Below are 25333 nucleotides of genomic sequence, written 5' to 3' on the forward strand. Positions count from 1 at the left end.
TTGTTGGTGGGCTGGCCTTTTAGCCCAGCTGATTATAATGAGCCACTTCTCCTATGCCCCTCCTAATGAGGGGGCACAGTGCAAGGTTTGCTCCTCATGCTGTAGAGAAGCCCAACTAAAGCTGCTGTGGGCTCATTGGTTGCTGGGGCTGGTACTCAGCCTAGCAGCCTGCAGTTCACCTGTGCCCAGTTCGGGCACACAAATGACAGGCCTTGCCCCCTCCGAGGCAACTAAAAGGCACAGCTGCTGTGACTGTGGGCATGCTGGATTATCTCTCCCCCATCCCCAGGGCAGGAGTCACTTTGGAATGGTGCCGGTCCTAGCCAGGGCTGCCTGTAGAGTGTGGCAGGGCAGGAGCCGGTTTGGAGGGGCGCCTGCTGAGGTGAGTGGGTTGGTTGGGGCAGGTCTGCAGGGGAACAGGCTGGGTGAGGGCAGGAGAAATGGCACCCACTGGCGCTTTTGTTCCCAGAGAAATCCCCGGTGGATCCCTGCCCATCTGGCACACGTTCTAAGACTGGGTAATAAATCTTCACATATACCCCAGGCGCCTTTCAAACTGCTGCATCTGTACTGTGTCCAGGGCTGAGTTATTTAGTATGCTGCCTCTTTAAGGGTGGAGGGTCCGTTTCTCTCACCTGCGGCTCTCGCAAGTTAAGCCCCCTGATTTTTAAAGCTTCTGAAGTTAAGCCCTGCTGGTTTTCTAAAGCAGACATAAGGGAGACTCTGCTTCTCAGTGCATGTCCCCAGGGCTGGAGGTGTCCTGTGTGGAGTCTGTCCCCTCTAGTTGCACCAGGGGTTTGCTTTCTAACTGTGTCTTCAGCCTTTCTACCCTGTTGCATCTGGCCTTCTCTCTACATCTAGCTGTGGAAGATCTGTTTGCCAATCCCCAAATCATTTTTGGATGTAGTTGTGTCTGTGGGGTGACATGAGTCTGGTTCTCCACCATCTTCCCCCAACTTCCTCTGTGCTGAGTATTTTTTAAAAATTGAACATCTAGCCAAGACTTACACAGTTTCATCTTCTCATGGAGTTTATATTCTAGTGAGCAAGACAAACACTATATATATAAATAAAACAATAATTGTGCTATTAAATAAAAAGGTGCTGTGGTGAAGACCAAGGGCGGTGGTGTTGAGGGTGGAGGCAGGGCTACTTTAAATAAGATGACTAGTGTAGGTTGCCATGATTAGGCAACATTTTAGTCTGGCCCAGAAAGTTGTGAAGGAGGCTGTAGGAGGCATAGAAAACTGTGGACTTGGAGTAGCAAAGAGTTTAGTGTATTCTTGGAACTGTCAAAGCTTGGATGGAGCTTAGTGAGCTGAAGGAGAAGGGGACACCCCAGGCTCTTTGAATAGGGCCCTACTAAGTATTTGCTTAATGAATGAGTGAATGAGTGTAAGATTTTGATAGCCTTAATTCTGGCAAATCATTATTGCATACTAAAATTCCTTATTGCAGAGTAAAAGGTGATCATGAATGAGGTGGGTATCACTGTGGATGATGGTCAACTGGTCAACTCAGATTTGAGAGCAATAGCTCAATTGGGTGCACAAATTTAGGTTCCTCTGGGTTACAGGCCCAGAAATCTGGTTTCATCAGTACACCAACAGTAGACCAGTCCCTTAAGAAGGAACTTATTCCAGGCAAACACACAAGGCTCTGATGTGTAATTCTGAATGCTGGTTTAGATTGGGATCTTTTTCTCTAGTGAGCAAGATACCATATTAATGTGTGCTGTATGGGGCATCGCTTTTTCCAGCATCAGGGCTTTGGGAAACGTGGGTTTGTAGTTGGAAGTTCCCCTAAATAAATTTACGGAGAAGAAAACTTTAATGTTATAAGTGTTCTCTGGATTTACTATCTTTTTAGGATAGGACTAGATTTATGTGTACTTCTAGGTCATTGGTTTGCTTTCACTAGGCTGCCTTTTCCCTTATATTTTGACAGAGTCTTTGTTTTGTATGTATTTTGTATGTCAATTTTTTCCTGATTTTAGAATAACAGGCGAATATTTTAGAAATTCACTGTACAGAGAAGACCACTGTTAATACATTGATGCCTATTCTTTTTTTTTGTGTATACAGAAGGCTGCCCAATGAGGCTGACTTCAAAATGTAGTTCTGTTACCATAAAATATTTAAAGCAGGTGAGTCAGAGGTGACACCAGATCATCTTTGAACAGACTTCTGCCTTAGGTCGTCAAAGTGCCTCTTGGGTTATGATTATAATACAAATATTCTTGTATTTTTTTAATGTGGACAAAGCAATCAGAATACAAATAAATGATAGTCACTTTTGGCTTGTTTCCCTCTCCTTTTTTTTTTCTTTTCCCCCTTCCCATACGTTCATCTATTTTTTATCTTAAATTTCACCCATGAGTGATATCATATGGTATTTGTCTTTCTCTGACTGACCTATTTCATTTAACATAATAAACTCTAGCTCCATCCATGTCATTGCAAATATCTTAATGATAGAGAACAAACAGGGTTGATGGAGGGAGGTGGGTGGGGGATGGGCTAGGTGGGTGATGGGTTAAGGAGGGCACTGTTTTGATGAGCACTGGGTGTTGTATGTAAGTGATGAATCACTGAATTCTACTCCAGAAACCAATATTGCACTGTATGTTAACAAAATTTAAATTAAAAAAAAAAGACTACAAATGAATGAGATGGAGATACTAAGTAATCTGCTTAATAATCATAAGTGTTTCTCTTGAGGGAAAGTGCATCTCAACAGAAATTTATTTTAAAAATGTTTAATAGAATGTTTAAGACTTTGCAAAGACATATGCAAAAGTTAAGAGACTAGAACAATGAGCCCCCAAAGACCTTCACCCAGCTTGAAGTTGACTCTACTATGTCGTTTATACCCCAACTAGTCTCCCCCATTATTTTGTAGCTGTCCCCAAGGAGCATATCATTTCTTCTGTGAATATTTCAGTATGATCTCCATAAGATCAGGACTCTAAAAACAAAAAACATGATATGATTTTTATCTGCAAAAAATGGACAATGATTTCTTAATATACAGTAAGTATATACATTTCCCTAATCTGTATTTTACACATACAGTTTGCAGTTGTAGCTAGTGGAATGACGAGATTTAGGTTTGATTTTACTATACTTCCTGTTCCATACTTCAAAGTTCACTGGAGCCCAGTAACTGAGTGCATCCCACATTGGAAGGAAGGGGGTGTTCAGCTCTTCCTTCTGGGGAAAGGGAGGGAATCCAGATAGCTATGTGATGTCAAGTAATTTTTTTTCCCCCCTGGTTGTCTCCTTGAGGCTGGTAAGGAGTGGAAGAAGGAAGGAAGAACTCAGAGCTGAATAGGTATCCTGGGCTGCCGGAACTGAGCTGTAATGACTACAATTTTAGGTTTTCCTTTTATGTGTAACTTTATTTTTTTATTTTTATTTTTTGGTTTTTTTTAAGATTTAATTTTATTTATTTGACAGAACGCGAGAGAGGGAACACAAGCAGGGGGAGTGGGAGAGGGAGAAGCAGGCTTCCCGCCGAGCAGGGAGCCCAATGCGGGGCTCAATCCCATGACCCTGGGATCATGACCTGAGCCGAAGGCAGACGCTTAATGACTGAGCCACCCAGGCGCCCCGAAACTTTTATCTTTTTATTTTGTAACTTTAATGGCATTTATTAGGTGCCTACTATCTAGCATCAACAATTAGTTAGCAAAGCAAAGGTGAGAGAAGTAGAGCACATAAGTTGCAGTAAATAAACTCAGTGGTTCTCAGAGAGAAGCCAGAGAATAGCAGTCATGAGTGACAACCAAGACATCTAAGCCCCTTACAGGAATCCTCAGACATTCAGGAGGGACTTGAATTTCCTTAGAGTAAAAGAAGAGGTTTGATTTCTTTTCATTAGATCTTCAGGAAAAAGATAATTCCAGAAGGCTGTGGTTCTGGGGTTACTTGTGATGCATCGGAGTTTTCATAAACCAGTGGATACAAGGAGATGAATCTATTAGGGATTACAGTGTGAAACAGATTTATTATGTGGACTTCAATTTGCTACAATTATTAACATGTTTGCTACAACATAGACTCCAATAGGAAAATAGTTGTTATGAGTAGTAGGAACACATAACTTTTTAAGTTTTTAATTTTAGTTAACATACAGTGTTATATTAGTTTTAGCTATACATGTAGTGATTCAAACACTTCCATACATCACCAGGTGCTCATCACGGCAGGTGCCCTCCTTATTCCCCATCACCTATTTAGCCGATTCCCCCATGCCCCCACCTACCTCCCCTTGGCAACCATCAGTCTGTTCTCTATAATTAAGAGTCTGTTTCTTGTTTTGTCTCTCTCTCTCTTTTTTTCCCCCTTTGCTTGTTTGTTTTGTTTCTTAAACTCCATAGGAGTGAAATCATACGGTATTTGTCTTTCTCTGACTGACTGAATTTCACTTAGCATTATACTCTAGCTCCATCCATGTTGTTGCAAATGGCAAGATTTCATTCTTTTTTATGGCTGAGTGATATTTCGTTTTATATATATACACACCACTTCTTCTTTATCCACTCATCAGTCGATGGACACTTGGGCTGCTTCTGTAATTTGGCTATTGTAAATAAAGCTGCTGTCCTTTTCCCATTGGATGTTCTTTCCTCTGTTGAAGATTAGTTGACCATATAGTTGTAGGTCCATTTCTGGGTTTTCTGTTCTGTTCTGTTGACCTATGTGTCTATTTTTTGTGCCTGTACTATACTGTTTTGATCACTACAACTTTGTAATATAACTTGAATCTGGAATTGTGATGCCTCCGGCTTTGTTTACCTGCCCCCCCCCCCCGCTAAGATTGCTTTGGTATTTGGGGTCTTTTGTGGCTACGTGTAAATTTTAGGATTGTTCTAGTTCTGTGAAAAATGCTCTTGATAACTTTGAGAGGGTTTGCATTAAATCTGTAGATTGCTTTGGGTACTATACACATTTTAACAATATTTGTTCTTCCAATCCATGAGCATGGAAGAACACATAACTCTTTATTTGAATGGCTGGCTGCTTAGGTTTTTTAAATTAAATTTTTTATTGTTATTTTGTTTATTTTTAGCAGTAGTGAACTGCTACCAAGATTGCTAGTTCAAGGCCAACAGTAGTAGAATTTTAATAAGCTCCTAAGTGTATACATTCAGAGGCTATGAGGTTTGTTTTTTCTCAGGTTCTTATGAAAATATCTTTCTTTTCAGTTTCCACATTTACTGAATTAAGTGTAACTCTCGGTTCATTCATGGCACATTATTATTGATTAATGCAAAACCCTCTTTTGTTTTATATTAATGCATTCCCCATCTCTACTGCCATTTCCCATCTCTACTGTCCAATTCCTTAATCTCTGTTATAATGACCATATGTTCCTCCATTCTGTCTTTTTAATTCTTAATGTGTATGATGCTTCGTGTGTGTGTTTTAACTTGATATGGTATTTGGACTTTGTGTGTGAGTGGCTTTCTTTAGAATTTTCTCTGAAGTATGTATTCAGGAGTAGGATTTCTGGGTCATTGGCTATCCCTGTATTTAATTTTTTCAAGTACTGACAACAGTTTCTTATAATGGCTGCAACAGTTTTAGCTATGACCAGAAATACAGTATTACCATTTTCTGAGGTCTTTGTCAGTACTTGGGTTTATATGAGTTTATAATTTTTGCCATTTTATGTACATAATAGTATGTACTGATAAAATTTGCATTTCTCTGAATATGAGTTTGAGCATGTCTTCATGTTTCTTGCAGTATTGTTTCTTTTGTAAGTTGTTTTATTCATATCTTTTTTCCACTTTTCTGTGAGGTTTTCTTTCTCTTAATGATTTTCATTTCAATTATTTCCTCCCCATTTTCTATCCATGTGTTGACTTCGTGTGTGTTGACTTTCTTTAAACGGAGACTTGTAATTTTGTTATTGGAATGTCTGTTACTTTTCTTCTTTAAGGTTCGTTCTTTGAGAATATTGTATAGGGAATAGTTCTGTACCTCAAGATCGTGAAGATATTCTCCTATGAATGTATCCTTTTATTAACTTTATACCTTAATTTTGCTTTTCATGTTTTGGTTTCTAATAAACCTGGAGTCCACATATGAAGACTAAGTGAGGTAAGAATTCAACCTTATTTTTTCCATGGAGTGCACCAATTTTCCATCATTATTTGCTAAATAATCCATCATATCTCACCGATTTGTGATATGACTTCTTTCACACACCAATTTTTTACATACAGAAGGATTTGTTTCTGGGCTTTTTTTATTCCATTACATTAGTCTTGTCTGATTCTATATCACTGTTTTTTTTTTTTTTTTTAAAGATTTCATTTATTTATTTGACAGAGAGAGACACAGCGAGAGAAGGAACACAAGCAGGGGGAGTGGGAGAGGGAGAAGCAGGCTCCCCGCAGAGCAGGGAGCCCGATGCAGGACTCGATCCCAGGACCCTGGGATCATGACCTGAGCTGAAGGCAGTCGCTTAACCAACTGAGCCACCCAGGCGCCCTATATCACTGTTTTTTGTTTTGCTTTGTTTTCACCCTCGTTTTATACTAGGTCTTAATTTCTTATAAGGTCTTTTAATGGGATAGTGATTATCCTGGGTTTTTTATGTGGATTATAAAGTCAGCTTCAAATAATAACAATCTCTTGCCTGTTATTTCTTTTTCTTATTACATTGCCAGAATGTTCTATACCATGTTGAACTACCTGTGGTGGTGGTATTTTTGTCTTGTTATTGACCTTAAATGCATCAAATTTCGTTCCATTAATTATGATGTTTGCTATAAGCAGGGCATTAATACATAGCCATCAACAAGTTAAAGAAATTCAGTTCTATCCTTTTTTTTTAGGAAAAAAATGATAGTTAAATATTGAACTTTATCAAATGTCTTTCCTACATCTTCTGCAGTAATCATGTATTTTCTTCTTGACTCCATTGCTCTGGTAAAATCCATTTATAGATTTTCAGATAGTAAATCATCTTTGTATTTATAGAATAAATTCTTAATAAAATAAATACTTAATGAAAGTATTATTAGGGTTATTTTTCAAACTCCTAGCTAGATTCTGTTAGCTGATATTTTATGCAAGTTTGCTTCTATCTTTGTTAGTGAAATTGGCCCGTAATTTTTTATATTGTCTTCATCAGTTTTTTTTTTTTTTAAGGTTTTACTACCCTGAAAAATGGACATCTTTCGCAATTTTTCTAATTTTGGATAAACTAGAGCTTATCTGTTTCAGTGCAACAGAACTCCCCTGTAAGACTTTCTGGGAAAAGTTTCTCCAAGAGATTGTTTTTCAGATTACTATTTCAGTTTCCTTTATGTTATTGGTGTATTCAGGTTTTTTACTTCATATAGTACTAACGTTGTCATTACCATATTTTGCCTAATCTGTCTTGTAAGTTTTCAATTGGAGTATATTTGCATATAGTTTTTCTCACAGTACAGCTTTTTAAATCTTTATAATCAGTATAATTTGTCCCTGGATTTAAATATATTCTGTTTACTTGCATTTTATTATTGTTTTGTTGAACAGACTTTCCTGAAGTTGTCTGTAATAGTCTTCTTAAAGAGGGAGCACTGGGTGTTATATGCAACTAATGAATCGTTGAACACTACATCAAAAAAAAGGGGGGGGGGAGCTTCTGGCACCATTACTTTCTTTTTCTATACAATTTTATTGTTTTATATTGGGTCCTACCCTTTATTATTTTCTCACTTTTAGTTTCTTTGGGTGTATTTTCTTGCTTACATTTTCAGTTCTGCTCAGTCATTTTTCAATTTTACTTGTTTGTATTTGGAGCCTTGGATTTTCCTCTAACAAACTTCTCTTAATGAGCATCCATATAGAACACTGCCCCCAACAACTTCAGGATCAACTTTCTTTGCAAGCACCCTCTAGTTTAAACAAATATTAGAAGATGGAAATCCTTCCAAGAATGTTCTCTGATAACAATGCAATTAAGCTATAAAGCAATAACTATAGGGTAATTAGAAAAATTTAATATAATTCCAACAACTTAGGTCACAGAAAATTTTAAATAGAAATTAGAAAACATTTGGAACTAAAAGTTCGTGGAAGCACTACAGATAAACACTTCTAGCCAAATGGTACTTTGAGGGAAAAGTATAGCTGTAAATCCTTATTTTAACAAAAGGAGTAATAGAGTTATGAGCAGAAATTAATGAAATAGAAATGCATATTGAGTACTGAATATCAAGTAAGCTCAAAGAAATACTAACACTGATACCTGTTTGTTAACAGGAGGCACATATAAATGGTGGGGAGAAAGAGGACACAACCAGAGCTGCTGTAAACAGTGAAAAGGCAAGAAAATACTGTGGGCTCCATGTAAAGGCTATAGTCTAAACATCACCTTATACCCATTCAAATGGTAAAAATCAAATGTCTGACAGCACGTATTGAATGGAGAAGATCTGGATCAACAGTATCATGTAAAGCTTTGTGCTGGGAATGGGAGCCATTTTACAGAACAGTTTGGCATGATCTTAACGGTTAAACATTTATATGCTTTACCAGCGCTCCCAGGCCTAGGTGCAGAAGCAGCTTGCAAAATACGTAAAGTAGCTCTTAGCAGCTTTATTTGTTAAAGCAAAAACATGGAAGCAATCCAGATACCCACAAACAAGGGGGTGGATAACGAAAGTCTGTTCCCAAATGATTATGTTAGCTATCAAAAAATGATTGAGCTAAATGTCTATGCAAAATTTCTGTTACATAAAATTGAGTAAGTTCCCAAAAGGTTAAATGTACTGTGATGCTCAGTGTAAACAAAAAATATACTCTCTTGGAACACCCCCCCACACACACACACCCCCACCTCACCCCCACCTGCCCTGTGCAATAGGGATTAGACTTCATGAAATTTTGTTGGGTGTAAATAGAGTAATAGCTGCTCCATCTTACAACATATGTACCCAAGACCCTTGAACAATATGAGTTTGAACTGCGTGGGTCCACTTCATGTGGATTTTTTTCCCAATAAATATATTGGAAGTTAGTTTGAAGATTTATGATGATTTGAAAAAACCTGTATAGGAACCATGTAGCCTAGAAATATAGAAAAAATTAAGAAAAAGGTAGGTCATGAATGTATAAAGTATATGTTGATATTAGTCTGTTCTATCATTTACTACCACAAAATATGCACAAATCTATTACAAAAAGTTAAAATTTATCAGAATCTGCACACATTTAGAGACTGTGCATGGTGCCATTCTCAGTTGAGAAATGTTAAAAGATGCAGTATTAAATCGTAACTACAGAAAATTAATTGTTGTACATACTGTCCTACTGTAGTAATTTTGTAACCACCTCCTGTTGCTATTGGGGTAAGCTCAAGGGTTGCAAACATCTGCTTAAAATGCCACATAACACTAATCACCTCTCTGTAAGCAGTCTTTCCATTAAATTGCATCTCACAATAAAAAGTGACCTTTCTTGGTTCTTACGTATTTTTCTTCATGTTTAGCGCGATACCGTAAACCTTGAATAACACATGGGGCTCATACAGAGTGCCACCAGTGATGCTGGAAGTGCTCCCAAGAAGCAGGGCATAGTCATGACATAAGGAAAAGTTGACTTGCTTGATATGTACCGTAGATTGACATCTGCAGCTGGGGTTTCCTGCCATTTCAAGATAAATGAGGACACTATAAAGACCATTGCAGAAAAAAAAAAAAGGGGGAATTTGTGAAGCCATCTTGCCCAGCTACACCAGCAGGCACAAAAATATTTCACTTTTTGCAAAATACTGTCTCATTGCAAGTACAGCTTTTATGTGGGTGCAGGATCACTGTAAGAAAATCATACCTGTAGATTCTAATAGGATTCGAGAAAAAGGGAAGTCATTATATGATAACTTTATTTATTTATTTATTTTTTAAGTAGGCTCCATGCCCAGCGTGGGGCTTGAACTCACGACCCTGAGATCAAGAGTCAGATGCTCCACCGACTGAGCCAGCCAGGTACCCCCATTATACGACAACATAAAAGGAAGATGAAGGATCTAAAGCAGAAGAATTTAATACCAGCAAAGGATGGTTTGATAATAGTAGAGGTTTGGCTTAAAAAATGTCACACTAACAGGAGAAGCAACTTTTACCCAACCAAGAGGCAGCAGATGGGTTTCCAGACACTTGTAAGAAAATCACTAAGGAGAAAGGATATCTGTCTGAACAGGTGTGTTTTTGGTTTTTGTTTTTTGTGTGTGTGTTTTTGGTTTTTGTTTTTAATGCAGATGAAAATACCTTGTTCTGGGGAAAAAGTGCCACAAAAAACATTTATGAGTAAGGAAGAGAATTGAGCACCAGGATTTAAGGCAAGAAGGGACAGGTTAACTTTACAATTTTGTGCAAATGCAGTTGGGCTTGTGATCAGGATTGTGCTTATCTATAAAGCTACTAACCCCCGAGCCTTAAAGGAAAGAGGTAAATACCAGCTGCTAGTCTTCTAGTTACACAATAAGAAGGTCTGAACAATAACAGTATTCAACATTTATTCCGGATTGGTTCCTTCAATTCATTGTCTCTGAAGTCAGGAGGTACCTTGCCAGTAAGACACTGCCTTTTAAAATCCTTTCAATATTGGACAATGCCTTGGGTCACCCAGAACCCCATGAATTTAACAATGGAGGCATTGGAGTGGTCTACTTGCCTGCAAACACAGTGTCTCTAATTCAGCCTCTAGATCAGGAGGAGATCATAAGGACCTTTAAGGCTCATTACACATGGTACTCTATGGAAAGGATTGTCAACCTGATAGAACATCATGAAAGTCTGGAAGGATTATACCATTGAAGATGCCATCGTTGTTATAGAGAAAACTGTGAAAGCCATCAAGCCCAAAACTATACATTCCTGCTGGAGAAAACTGTCTAGATGTTGTGCATGACTTCACAGGATTTAAGACAGAGCCACTCAAGGAAATCATAAAAGAAATTGTGGATAATGACCAAAAAGAAAAAAAGTGTGTGTGTGGGAAGGGTTTCAAGATAATGGATCTTGGAGACATTCAAGAGCTAACAGATACCACACCAGAGGAATTAACAGAAGAGGACTGGATGGAAATGAGTGTTTCTGAGCCAGCGCCAGACTAAGGAAGAAGACGTAGCAGAAACAGTGCCAGAAAACAAATTGGTATTAGACAATCTGGCAGAAGGGTTCTGATCACTAGGATTGCTTTTGACTTCTTTTATACTATGGACCCTTCTTTGACATGGGTACTGAAACTAAAGTAAATGGTGGAAGAAGGATTGGTACTGAGAAACATTTTTAGAGAAATGAAAAAGCAAAAGAGACAGCGGCTCCTGGGTGGTTCAGTCAGTTGAGCGTCTGACTCTTGATTTCAACTCAGGTCATGATCTCAGGGTCGTGAGATCAAGCCCCACATTGGGCTCTGTGCTCAGCGGGGAGTCTGAAGATTCTCTCCCTTTGCCCCTCCCCACACACTTGCTCTCTCAAATAATAAATAAATCTTTTTTTAAAAAAGTCAGAAATTATATTTATGTAAAGTTACATCAAGTGTGCCTGCCTCCTCTTTCATCTCCTCCACCTGTTCACCTTTGCCACCCTGAGACACCCAAGACCAACCCCTCCTCTTCCTCTTCAGTCTACACAATGTGAAGATGATAAGGATGAAGACTTTGATGATGATCCATTTCCACTTAATAGTAAATCCTCATGCTGTTAATACACTGGTTTGTTAATAAACCTATCTGGTGTGTGTGTGTCTTTGTGTGAAAGCAAGAACTGTAGATGTTTTTGGGTCATCATCCTCCTCGCGTAAGTATTCATCATGTAGAACATCATGTGCAAGACTTTCATGGAAATGGATAGCTTAACCTTACATAGGCATCAGGTGAGTGATATTTAATATAAAATTACTAGTGTGTTAGTTTTCTTACTGTTTTATAACTTGAGTTTCAAAGAATTACATCACCATACAGTATATCTCTATCTCATAATTGGAGAAATTGTGTTTCAGCCTATCATCACAGGTAAGTGGGTTTTTTAAAAAACGTAACAGTATTTCCAGTACTGTTTCATGAATATGTAATACTGTATGCCATAAAAATTTTATAAGGATTCATTCATTTGCATATAGGTAAGGCTACTGTGAAGTGATTTTATCAATTATTAGTCTACCATAAAACAATCATATTGTTGCTTCTTACCAGTGCATGAATCATTACACTTGTAAATAACTATGAATTTCACATTATCTTTTCATTTTTGATATCTACTGTTAGTAATATGTATAACATCTACAGTGTTTTGCATCATATAAGACAGTATGGATAGAGATGCTGATGATTCCTCTTGTAAACAGTTGACATAAAGCATAATACTGTAAATTTTTTTTTTTTCTGCTTCAATTTATTTGTTTCAGGGGTACAGGTCTGTGATTCATCAGTCTTATACAATACACAGCACTCACCACAACACATACCCTCCCTAGTGTCCATCACCCAGCCACCCTATCCCTATACCCCCCTCCCTTCCAGCAACCCTGTTTGTTTCCTGAGATTAAGAGTCTCTTATGGTTTGTCTCCCTCTCTGGTTTCATCTTGTTTCATTTTTTTCTCTCTTCCTCTATGATCCTCTGCCTTGTTCCTTAAATTCCATGTATCAGTGAGATCCTATGACAATTGTCTTTCTCTGATTGACTTATTTCACTTAGCATAATACCCTCTAGTTCCATCCACGTCGTTGCAAATGGCAAGATTTCATTTTCTGATGGCTGCATAATAATCCACTGTATATATATACCACATCTTTATCCATTCATCCGTTGATGGACATCTGGGCTCTTTCTATAGCATGGCTATTGTGGACATTGCTGCTATAAACATTGGGGTGCAGGTGCCCTTCGGGTCACTGCATTTGTATCTTTGGGGTAAATACCCAGTAGTGCAATTGCTGGGTCATAGGGTAGCTCTATTTTTAACTTTTTGAGGAACCTCTATACTGTTTTCCAGAGTGGCTGCACCAGCTTGCATTCCCACCAACAGTGTAGGAGGGTTCCCCTTTCTCCGCATTCTCACCAATTTTTTTTGCTTCCTGACTTGTTAATTTTATCCATTCTGACTGGTGTGAAGTGGTATCTCATTGTGGTTTTGATTTGTATTTCCCTGATGCCGAGTGATGTTGAGCACTTTTTCATGTATCTGTTAGCCATGTAAATGGTTTTTTAAAAATGATTTTTTTTCCCCTCTAGCTTACTTTATTGTAGAATACAGTATATAATACATATACAAAATATGTGTTAATTAACTGTTTATATTATTGGTTAAGTCTTCTGGTCCACAGTAGGCTACTACTAGTTGAGTTTTAGGAGAATCAAATGTTATACAAGGATTTTCAACCTGCCTGGGATGAGGTAGGTGCCCCTAACCCCACATTGTTCAATAGTCAACTGTATTGTGTGTGTGTGTGTGTGTGTGTATGAGCATACATATATGTGTGTATGTATATATAATCCATATGTATATTATAAGATTCAGGAAATACTCTGGGTTGGGGTTATGGAGTGGAGAAGGATCACATAGGTGTATAAAGATTTATGTCTTTATGCAAGGGTTATGAGATTAACAAACATTAAAATATCAAATAATTTAGCATAATGACATACTAAGGGAGAAAAATCATCTGATAATCTTAGTAGGTACACAAAATCATTTGTTAGAGTAAAATCCATTTAAAAGGAAAAAAAAACCCTTAAACTAGGCATACAAGAGAACTTAATCTGGCATGTGGTAGAAAATACTACTACAAACACCAAACATCCCCCCCCCCCCATGTTTCTTATTACTGGCATCTAATTACTAGCATTAATATAGTATATTTGTTACAATTGATGAGCCAATACTGATATATTATTGACCAAAGTCTATGGCTTACACTGGGGTTCACTATGTTATACATTGTATGTTACTGGCATATATATGAGATATATCTACCATTACAGTATCATACTGAATAGTGACACTCTCCTAAAAATCTGTATTCCACCTATTCATCCTTCCCTTCCTCCCCTCCCTGAGCTTGTGGCAACCACTGATCTTTGCACTGCTGCTGTAATGTTGCCTTTTTCAGAATGTCATGTAGTTGGAATGATATAGTAGATAACCTTTTCAGATTTGCTTCTTTCACTTAGTTACAGGCATTTGAGTTTCCTTCCACTAAGTAACAGGCATTTGAGTTTCCTTCATGTCTTTTGATGCCTTGATAGCTCATTTATTTTTAGCACAGAGTAACAGTTCATTGTCTGCGTGTACCACAGTTTATTTAGCCATTCACATACTAAAGGACATCTTGGTTGCTTCCAAAACCTTATTCTTAATATTACTTGAAAGTTCAAGAATTCCCATTGAGAATCGGAGCTTGTGAATGAGGCTCACTACCAATTCTATTGATCATTGTACTGGAGCTAGCGAATAGTCAGCAAAAAAAAAAAAAAACAAAACAAAAAACCCACAAAAACCATGTTAGGGTTGGGAGGTAAGTAATAAAACTTACTATCCATAGATGACTTGAATGTCTGTATGGGAGGCCCAAAAGAATGTAGAAAATATTTTTAGAATTAATAGAATTGAGCAAGTTGTCCAGATAAAATACCACTATACTAAAACAAGTTGCATTTTTATATGCCAGCAAACATCAGTTAGAAAATGAAAATTTGAAAACATACCATTTATAATAGTATAGAAAAATATGAAACATTGAGATAAATTTAACAAAAATTTACAAGAAACTAAGAAAATGATAAAACTATATTGAAAGAAATTAAGGAGCACTTAAACGAATGGAGAGAGACAGGGGGTTAAGATTCATAATGTGAATGTCAGTTTTCCCAAAAATAGAGTCATTGTAATCCTAGTAAAAATCCCAACCTTACTATTTTGTGGACCTTTGATAAAAATGATTCTCAAATTTGTATTGAATTTCAAGACCTAAGTATTGGCCCACTTGTGAAGAAGAATGATAAGGTGGGCCCTCTTGAATATAATGACTTCTAAAGAACTGAGGAGAGTGTGTTTTTGTTACAGGGGTAGAGCAGTAGATCAATGGAGCAGAACAGAGAATTGAGAAAGAGAACCACATGTTATAGGACTCCTGATATATAACAAGGTGGTTTTCAAATAAGTGGAGAAAGGATAGCTTTTTAAAATAAATACTACAATATTAAATATTATTCAGCAAATGGGACAATCGGGTGCCCATATTTTAAAAAACGAAATGGTGGGGGGCACCTGGGTTGTGCAGTAGGTTAAGAATCCGGCTCTTGGTTTTGGCTCAGGTCATGATCTTAGGGTTGTGGGATCAATTGCACAGAGAGCCTGAGGATGTCTCTCCCTCTCCCTCTCCACCGCCCCCCCTCACTCGCATGCTCTCTTTCTCTAAAATCTTTAAAAAAATGAAATGAGACCCCTACTTAACACCATATACAAATTCCAGGAAAATATCTTTGTGTTTTCCACGTAGGGAAGAATTTCCTAAACAAGACTACACTCACATATGCTTGCCAAAAGCAAAATAAAGTGCATGCATGCATAAAGACACACATATGCATAGCATAATAGAAAAGATTGTTAAATTCATTTACTTTAGGATGAAGAGTTTCTTTTCTTAAAAGTTACCGTAAAGACAATAAAGACAAAAGTCACAAACTGAGTGAAGATAATTGCAAATCATATAGTTGACAAAAACTGATATCCAGTATAGAAAGAAAATTCCTACCAAATAACCCAAAATAAAAAGAAGGAATTTTATAAAAAATGGGAAAAACATGAGAAAAGGTACTTCACAAAAGGGAAAATCTGAATGTCAATAAACATGAAAGCATGGTCAACTTAATTATTAATTAGGGAAATCAAATTTAAACTATAATAAACATTCCTATTAGACTGGTGATATTACAAAGTCTAATAATTCCTGGTATTAAGAATTTGGTGCAGTTGGAACTCTTGAGCACTACTGATGAGAATGTAAATTGGCTCAACTACTTTGGAGACTAATTTGGCATTACTTAGTAAATTTAAATATGTGCATATCCTAAGATACAGTGGTTCTACTTCTCAGTTTTAACCAGAGAAAATCTTGCACATATGCACTAGAAGACAAGTGTAAGTGTATTTATAGCAGCCCTAAAATGAAAATGACCCAAGTATTGGTAGAATGTATCACTGTGGTATGTCTAGATGATACTACAACAAAAACGAGATCTACAGTTGCGTGCAACATGAATGTGAAACAAAATTATCAGGCTACAAAAGGATACATGTAATATGATTCCACTTAAGTAAAGGAGAGGCCCAAAGTAGGCAGTATTTTTAAAAATGTTTACATAGTTGGAACAGTTACGAAGTCGGAATCAGGGCAGTGGGTTACTCTTGCAGGGGAGGGGAGAGGATGTGACCCTTGGGAGAGGAGCAGCCAGGAAGCTTCTAGGGTTTTGGCAATATTTTCTTTATAAAAAGGTGTGGTGTTTACCTAGTTGCTTGCTTTTTTAAGAATGATGATTCTTTGGAAAATGTATATTTTACCTTCACGAATATATATTATTAAAAAGAAAACCACAAGCCCAGAATGGTGTCACTTAGGCAAAGTCACCAAGCCAGGGCTTAATACTTAACCTGATTGCAGTTTCAACCTTCCCCAGAGATGTAGCCTTAACCTGTCAGTCAGGCATTTTCTGGTCAGCACCAATGAGGTAATCTGTCACAGGGGTTCTCTCTGTCCCCCAAAGGAAGATGAGGTAATCCACCTAATAAGACCCCCTGCTCTTCCCTCTAAGGGAAAGTGACCTTGCCTAAAACAATCCTTTGTTTTGCTAAAACTTTCTTGTGCCACCCTCCTTCCTATGAAAACCTTCCATTTTATACAACTTCGGAGCTCCCCTCTACTTGCTAGATGGGAAGCTGCCAGGTTCATGCATCCCTTGATAATGGCAATTAGACCGTCAAATTTACTTAGTCGAATTTTGGTTGTTAAGCAGTATTTTACAGTAGAAATACAATAGAAAAGTTTAAATGTGATCACGTATGAAAACTTTTTAACATATGCATGGCATATATTTTTTGTTTTATTATTATTAAAATGTTTCCTTCTAAATAGAGTTGTAGCTGTATCTCACAAATTTTTCATGTAGTGCTTTTATTTAGGTTGAAGTCTTTTTTTAAAATTCCCTCATAATTTTCTCCTTAAAACAAATATTATTTAGTAGACTATCTTATAGTTTTCAGGTACATAAGATTGCTCAGTCACCCTTCCTCTGTTTTATAATAGTGCTGCATTATACTCGGAAAACATAGTCTCCGTGGAGGTAGTGTTTTTTTAATTTATTTTTTTTTGAGACATTGAATAAGTTTGTTATTTGTAGCTTGAAATAACAATATGTACTTAGATGAATAAAAATACCTTTATTGAAATTCCTGCAGTGAAAATAATCTTGGTATTGCAATCCTGAAACTCTCTACACAATTTTCTCTTTCCCCATAATGGCCTTGACTTTAATATTTCTATTTTTGATAATCTGAAGTTTCTTAGTCCTGTAGCCACAATAATATTGCAGGATAGGCTGTGATTTTCTCTGTTTATATGTATTGTTTAGTGTTAATTTTTTCTTTTGAAGATTTTATTTATTTATTTGACAGAGACACAGCGAGAGAGGGAACACAAGCAGGGGGAGTGGGAGAGGGAGAAGCAGGCCCCCCGCGGATCAGGGAGCCCGACGCGGGGCTCGACTCCAGGACTCTGGGATCACGACTTGAGCGGAAGGCAGACGCTTAACGACTGAGCCACCCAGGCGCCCCTAGTGTTAATTTAGAACACGCTCAGCCCATTTCCTTGTCCCTTAGGGGGTGTGTGTGTGTATGCACACACACACATGTGTGTTTCTAGTTATATAAGTAAAATTTAACTTTTTTATCCTGTTTTATCCAATTGTCATTCTATGTGAGTTCATGTTGTCTACTAATTTGGTACTGTGGAAACAATGTTTTTTAAAAATTTTAAGACCTGTTTATATATTAAGGGTGATATTATCCCTTGTTGAAAATTTCCCCCTCAATTTGGTATTTTAATTTCAACTTACTCTTCTTTTCTTCATCTCTTTAAGGAACAAATATCCCCAGCTTTTCCTTCTTTCATCTACAGTGTTTGGTCTTCTTTTATTGCAGAGAGAAGATGATCATTTGGCAGATAATGAATATAGCCTGGACTGCAGAATCGAGTTGGAGGTTGAAGTATGTGAGCTCTGATTTTTGCCAGTTCCATAAGTCAGTGAATATCACATCTATTCAGACAGCTTCCAGATAATAGATAACTTTGCCATATAGTGACCCCACATTTAAGCATGTCAAGATAATATAACCTTCTGACTCCTTGTCAAAATTTTATCTTTTAAGTGACTTCATAAATATACTGTGCACACTTAAGCAATCCAAGGTAAAACATCTCTTCTGTCTATAGTGAGAGAATAACATTGACATTTGTCAAAGGTCAGGGCTTCAGAAATTTAACATTAATAAATCTGTGAACTAGTATTTTTATATCGTGGTAGTAAAAAAAAATAGGTTTTTTCTTTTTTAAAAAACATGTTTTAGTTCCTACCAAGAGTTTCTAAGCACATTGTTTTTGTACTAAAATCCAATCTGTTCCATATTTTTGACTCAAAAAAGGTAAATCTTTTCTAAAAAGCAGTCTATTTTTAAGGATTATCTATGTAGAAGGAAAGTCTAGGAAATATGTAAGCCTCAGTACAGGCTTTTCCACATGCCTTGAACTGTTTATATATATACATACGTGTGTGTGTGTGTGTGTATATATACACATCACATCTTTATCCATTCATCTATCGATAGACACTTGGGTTACATACATATCTTCACTATTAGAAATACTGCTTCAATAAACACAGAGGTGCATATATCTTTTCAAATTGGCATTTTCATTTTCTTTGGGTAAATAACCAGTAGTGGAATTATTGGATTGTATGATATTTCTATTTTTAATTTTTGAGGAACCTCCATACTGTTTTCCAGAGTGGCTGTACCAATTTACATTCCCACCAACACTGTATGAAGATTCTCTTTTCTCTGCATCCTAGCCAACCCTTGTTGTTCCTTTTTGATACTAGCCATTCTAACAGGTATAAGGTGATAACCCATGGTGGTTTTGATTTGCATTTCCTTGATGATTAGTGATGTTCAGCATGTTTTCATGTGTCTCTTGGCTATCTGGATGTCTTCTTTGGAAAAATATCTATTCAGATTCTTTGCTCATTTTATTTTTTTAGAGAGCAAAAGGGAGAGAGAGAGCATGTGAGTTGGGGGGAAGGGGGAGGGGGAGAGAGAGAATCTCAAGCAAGCTCCCTGCTGAGCGCAGAGCCCAACTTGGGGCTCAATCTCATGACTTGGAGAACATGACCTGAACTGAAATTTAGAGTCAGACACTCAACTGACTGAGCCACCCAGGCACCCCTATCCTTCATTTTGTTAATGTGGTGTATCACATTGATTGATTTGCAGGATCTGAGCCATCCTGCATTCCACTTTATCATGGTGAATGATCCTTTTCATGTATTTTTGAATATGGTTTGCTGATATTTTGGTGAGGATTTTTGCATCTGTGCTCATCGGGGATATTGGCTTGTAGCTTCTTCCCCCGCCCCCCCTTGTGTTTTTGGTTTTGGTGTTAGGGTAATGTTGGCCTTGTACCATGTATTTGGAAGCTCTCCTTTCTGTTTAGTTTTTTGGGATAACTTGGGAGAGTAGGTATTAAGTCTTCTTTAAATGTTTGGTAGTATTTACCTGGGAATTAATCTTGTTCTGGACTTCTGTTTGTTGGGAGTTTGTGATTACTCATTCAATTTCATTACCAGTACTTGGTCTGTTCAGATTTTCTATTTCTTCCTGATTCAGTTTTGGAAGATTTTATGTTTATAGAAATTAGTCCATTTCCTCTATTTTGCCTAATTTTTTGGTATATAATTTTTTGAGGTAGTGGCTTATAATCCTTGTATTTGTATTTCTATGATGTTGGTTGTTACTTCTTCTCTCCCCTCTCTGATGTTATTTATTTAGGTCTTCTTTCATTTTTTTCTTTTTAAGATTTATTTATTTTAGAGAGAGTGCATGTGTGCATGATGTGGGGGAGGGACAAGGGGAGAGGGAGAGAATCTCAAGCAGACTCCCTGCCGAGTGTGGAGCCCCACTTGCGGCTTGATCCCACAACTCATGAGATCATGAACTGAGCTGAAACCAAGAGTTGGACACTCAGCCTGCTGAGCCATCCAGGTGCCCCTTCTCTCTTTTTTTCCTTGATGCATTTGGCTAAAGGTTTCTCAATTTTGTTTCTCTTTTGAAAGAACCAGCTCTTGATTTTATTGATCTTTTCTATTGTTTTTGTCTCTATTTTATTTTATTTTTTTCACTTTGATCTTTGTTATTTCCTTCCTTCTACCAACTTTGGGCGTTGTTTGTTCTTTTTCTTGTTCCTTTAGGTGTAAAGTTAGATTTTTTTTTTTTTTGAGACTTTTCTTGTTTCTTGAGGTAGGCAGGTATTTCTATAAAACCTCTTAGCACTGCTTTTGCTTCTTCCCAAATATTTTAGACATTGTGTCTTCATTTTCATTAGTTTCTTGGTATTTTTTGATTTCCTCATTGATTTCTTCATTGACCCATTGGTTGTTTAGTAACATGTTGTTTAGCCTCCATGTGTTTGTGTTTTTTCCAGTTTTATTCATATAATTGATTTCTAGCTTCATATTATTTTGGTAGGAAAATGCTTGATATGATTTCAATCTTCTTTAATTTATTGAAACTTTTTTTGTAGTCTAACATGCTCTATCCTGGAGAATGTTCCATGCACACCTGAAAAGAATATGGATTCTGCTGCTTTGGTTGGAATATTCTGTATATATCTGGTTAAGTTCATTTGGTCTAATTTGTCCTTCAGAGGCACTGTTTCTTTATTGATTATCTGCCCGGATGATCTATTCATTGATTTAAGTGGTGTGTTAAGGTTATCTGGTGGTATTGTATTACTGTCAGTTTCTCCCTCTCTGTTAATATTTGCTTTATGTATTTAAGTGCTCCAGTTTTGTGTGCATAGTTATTTACAATCATTATATTCTCTTGTTGGATTGGTTTCTTCATCATTATGTAATGCCTTTTCTTTTGTCTCTTATTACAGTCTTTGTTTTAAAGTCTATTTTGTCTGATATAGATATTGCAATCCTGGCTTTTTTTTTCTTTTCCATTTGCATGGAATACCTTTTTCTATCCCTTCACTTTTGGAACTCTTTGGAACTTCTTAATTGTTCTGGGCCTTCTAAATAGTCGTGGCACTTGATATACAGGAATTGGCTAGAAGCAATTTTCTAAGGGCAGCCCACTCAAGTGAAGCAAATAAAAACTTTTTTGTACTCTTCAGACAGACATAATGGGTCCAAGGTGTCATCTTATCATAATTGGTTTTCCTTTCTTGGGAAATGAGGAAAAACTTCAAAACAAAACAACTTTTCTAAAAAACTCCAGTACCGTCTTCAAAGAAATTTTTGAGTAAGTGATTTTGAGGTGGTATTTTTCCTCATATTTAAGTGTAGAATATCATTTGGGAAAGAGGCACACAGGCATTGCTATAATGGAAGAACAACGTGCAATAATCATCCGTTAATATGATCTCTTTCTCTTAGAAAAGAAATACTATTTAATGATGAAGGGCATCATGATTTTTCTCAAGGTCTCTCAAAATACTGCTTTCCTCACGTCAATCTGGGGATGGTGGTTGAGTTAGATTAGATATAGTATATCCAGTTTTCTTGCCTCCATCCTGATCTATTCTTTTTTCAGAATACGATCTTTGCCTCTGCAGAACCAAAGGGTATTTTTGCCCAGTTGGTGTGTTAAAGGTGATGAGGGTAGCAGACACACCAAAACATGTGTCTTTGGTATACGGAATATTTTGAGCTGATTATTTTGAGAAACTGCAGATACCCAAGTAACTCTGATAACAGAGAGAAGTTTCTCTTTTGTAAGGGAAATTGGCATTAGAAAGGGGGACCTGTACCAGGAGGGGGGACTATCACTGGAGATCACTCTTTAATCTGAGAGATTTACCTGCCTGGTAGGGCTAATTTGTTTACTATGCATTTCCTCTTTTCACCTTCTTATGAGTTACCTTCCCTTGCCTCTGAAGTCTCAGATGCTTATCCCTATTCTTAGCTCAGGATGGTATATAAACCACAATTGCTTGGTTGCCTTTTGTACCTCTTACCTTTGTGGGGTTCTCACACATACCTAATTAAAATAATTTTTTTCTCTTGTTATTCTTTCTTTTTATTGTGTGGGGAGTGGTTATCTCAGCCAAGAACCTAGAAGGGTAGAGGGAAATTCTTTTTCTTTTTTAAGATTTTATTTATTTATTTTTGCATGCACGCAAAAGAGAGAGCACGCACGAGTGGGGTGGGGGAAGCAGAGGAAGAAGCCGAATCCCCGCTGAATAGGGAGCCTGATGTGGGACTTGATCTTAGGACCTTGGGATCATGACCTGAACTGAAGGCAGATGCTTAACCAACTGAGCCACCCAGGTGCCTGGAAAATTATTTTTCTTTCCCCACAGTGAATTCAACCCTCTATTTCTAAAGAAATAGGAAAACTGCTTTCAGTTTTAAAATGGCAAATTTCCTTCTAGTCCTCAAGTTTTCCAAAAAACTGAAGTGTAATTTTAATAAGGGTACTCTATTATAATGGATAAAATGTTAGGATACACGTTAGGTTAAAAAAAAAAAAAAAGACAAACAGAAAAAAGTATCCCAATTAAAAAAAATTATGCATAGAAACACAAAGATTATAAAACTGAGTGGGAAATTTTCTTATAAACTGTTAAAGTTATGTTTTGGGGGACACCTGGTTGGCTCAGTTAAGCGTGTGACTTGATTTCAGCTCAGGTGGTGATCTCAGGGTCTTGAGATTGAGCTCTCCCTCGTGGGGCTCTACGCTCAGCAGGGAGTCTGCTTCTCCTCCTTCTCCCTCTGGAAATCCCCCCCCCCCAAGTGTGTGTGTGCAAACGCATATGTACTCTCTCTCAAAAAAATAAAACTTAAAAAAACTATGTTTTGGTTTATAATGTTATGTTTTATATTAGGTGTACCTTAATTGAATTGTCTATTTGGAAAATACTTAGAAATTGTTTATTTTTTGTCTTTATGAAAAGTAGTCTTGAAATTAAACCTAACTATTTTTTGGAAACCTTGACCAGAATTGAGGAAATTTGCCACTTTAAATCTCTAAAGTTAGCCTACCTAGGCACAGATCCCAGTTCTGTCCCAAATAATTTGTGTGACCTTTGAAAAGTCACATAATTTTTCTGTGGCTCAGTTTTCTCATCTCTAAAATGGGGATAATTCTAATGACTAGAAGGTACTAGGTTGACAGAATATGCTGATGGCTTTGATAAAGGATACGTGTGTGTGTGTGTGTGTGTATGTGGGAACAGTGTGGTGGTAGAGGAGAGAGAGAGGGAGATGAGATCCAAAGGTTTTGCCCTGTGGCACTCTAATACTTGGATAAGGGGGGTGGGGGGAGGGTTACTAGTAAAAGAGATTGAAAAGGATCTATTTATAGGGCAGGAGGAAACCGGCAAGGAGAGTGTGGTGTTTAGAAACCAAGGTCTTTTATGATTAATTGAATTAAATGCTGCTGTGAAGTACATGAAGTAAGGTTTACAGCTTACCATTGCATTTAGCTCTTCAGAAGTGATTGGTGACTTTGAGAAGAGCAGTTGCGGTGGAGGGGTGTGGACGAAAGCCTGACAGGAATGGTTTCAAGAGAGAGTGGAAGGAGAGAAACAGGAGCAGCAAGTATAGACAAAAACAAACAAAGAAAACTTTTGCATTAAAGCTGAAAAACAGCAAGTAATATCTTTGCAATAATAGGTGACACTGAGCATTTACTGTGTGACAGACACTGTCTTAGGCACTTGTATTAACTTGTTTAATGAGGAATAAGAAATCTAGGCAGTCCTTGCTTTGCACAATAGTGCAAGACCGCGCAAGCTAAAACCATGCAAAGCAATCTTAAACATCAGTGGGAAAGATTACAAATGTTCTGTGAACTTTAAAAGTGTTTGTGAAAACATTCAACATTTTAACCAGTTCTTACTGTTGGTTATTAATGTATTGGGAAGTGAAAAAATGGTAAAACTAATATTTACTTATGGTACACTGTAACTTAAAACATTAGAAACATTGTAAATTAAAGTGTTATTTCATTGTAAAAAACTTACAAGGATTAGTTTCAACAGTGCTCACCTTCTCATCATAAACTTAGGATAAGCATCTTTTCTGTTTGTCATTCTCCTTTCTGTGTTTAGATCAGTTTCCAGCATTTTATCCCTTCCTCTTTAATGTGCAGAGAGTTCATCTAATGGGAAGTTTTTGCCAGTGTCACTTCCTCTAGGACATCTCATTCTTTTTATCTCAACCATTTCCTCATTCATGTTTGTAAATTTGCCTTCACTAAGTTCCTCAGGCTGCATGCATGCCCCTTTGTGGTCTGGGTATGAGTGTGTCCTGCCTGAGCTTTCCATTGCTAATATGCCAAATATGCTAGAGGGTTTGTTTTTGTTTTTGTTTTACATGGAGGAGTCAGGGGAGACAGGAGTGCAGTGGGCAGAAGTAACCTACAAGGGGAAAGACTGTATTTTCAGGGCAGTGTATTCCAACTCCCAACCCAGCTGTGTAGGGCCCTCCAATTGTATGGGCCCTGATGAAATGCACAGCGGCTTCAGCTTGTCTTTCCTACTGGTAAACAATTTTTCAGATACGAATTCACCACCTTTACTTGGTCAGTCTGGCTTGTGATTGGTATTGTTGGGGAAATAAAATTGAAAACAAAATCTGCCAACCCAGAAAACCTCTCCACAAAGATGGAAGAACAAACAGTTTTATTATTGTATAAGCATATAACCAAAATAGATGTGCATCCCAGACAATCAGCTAAAGAGAAAAGACAGAAAGGAATCTCACCCTTACATATAGCCAGGCAGATCCAACCTCTCACCTCCATGTACTCAAGATAAATTATAACTAGTCCTCAGGTCAGAGGACATGACAGCACCGTTTGTCACACATAGCTCATCCTAGATTCACTTGGTAATTGGATTGACCATCTGTGTTTGCTAATTCTCTTTATTCAGAAGAAGAATAAAACTCAAATCTCTGTGACAGGTAGGTAGTTACAATTTGGGGTCAGATGTCCAAATTAAACTCTCATGGAGGCTGAGATAGAGGTGCTATCTTCCTTT

General features: G+C 37.3%; 1 long non-coding RNA gene across 2 annotated transcripts in view; it reads left to right on the top strand.

Annotated features, from left to right (window-relative positions):
- The first annotated feature begins 15665 nt into the window (after positions 1-15665).
- Positions 15666-25333, top strand: part of LOC118013258 — a 56477-nt gene continuing 46809 nt past the window's right edge. For both annotated transcript variants that reach the window (XR_004679976.1, XR_004679975.1), the window contains exon 1: positions 15666-18270. This is a non-coding gene — a long non-coding RNA (uncharacterized LOC118013258). The remainder of the gene's footprint in view (positions 18271-25333) is intronic.

This window comes from Mirounga leonina, unplaced genomic scaffold (genome assembly GCF_011800145.1).
Source record: "Mirounga leonina isolate KUSES-001 unplaced genomic scaffold, KU_Mleo_1.0 Mir_153, whole genome shotgun sequence".
In the NCBI taxonomy this organism is placed as follows: Eukaryota; Metazoa; Chordata; class Mammalia; order Carnivora; family Phocidae; genus Mirounga; species Mirounga leonina.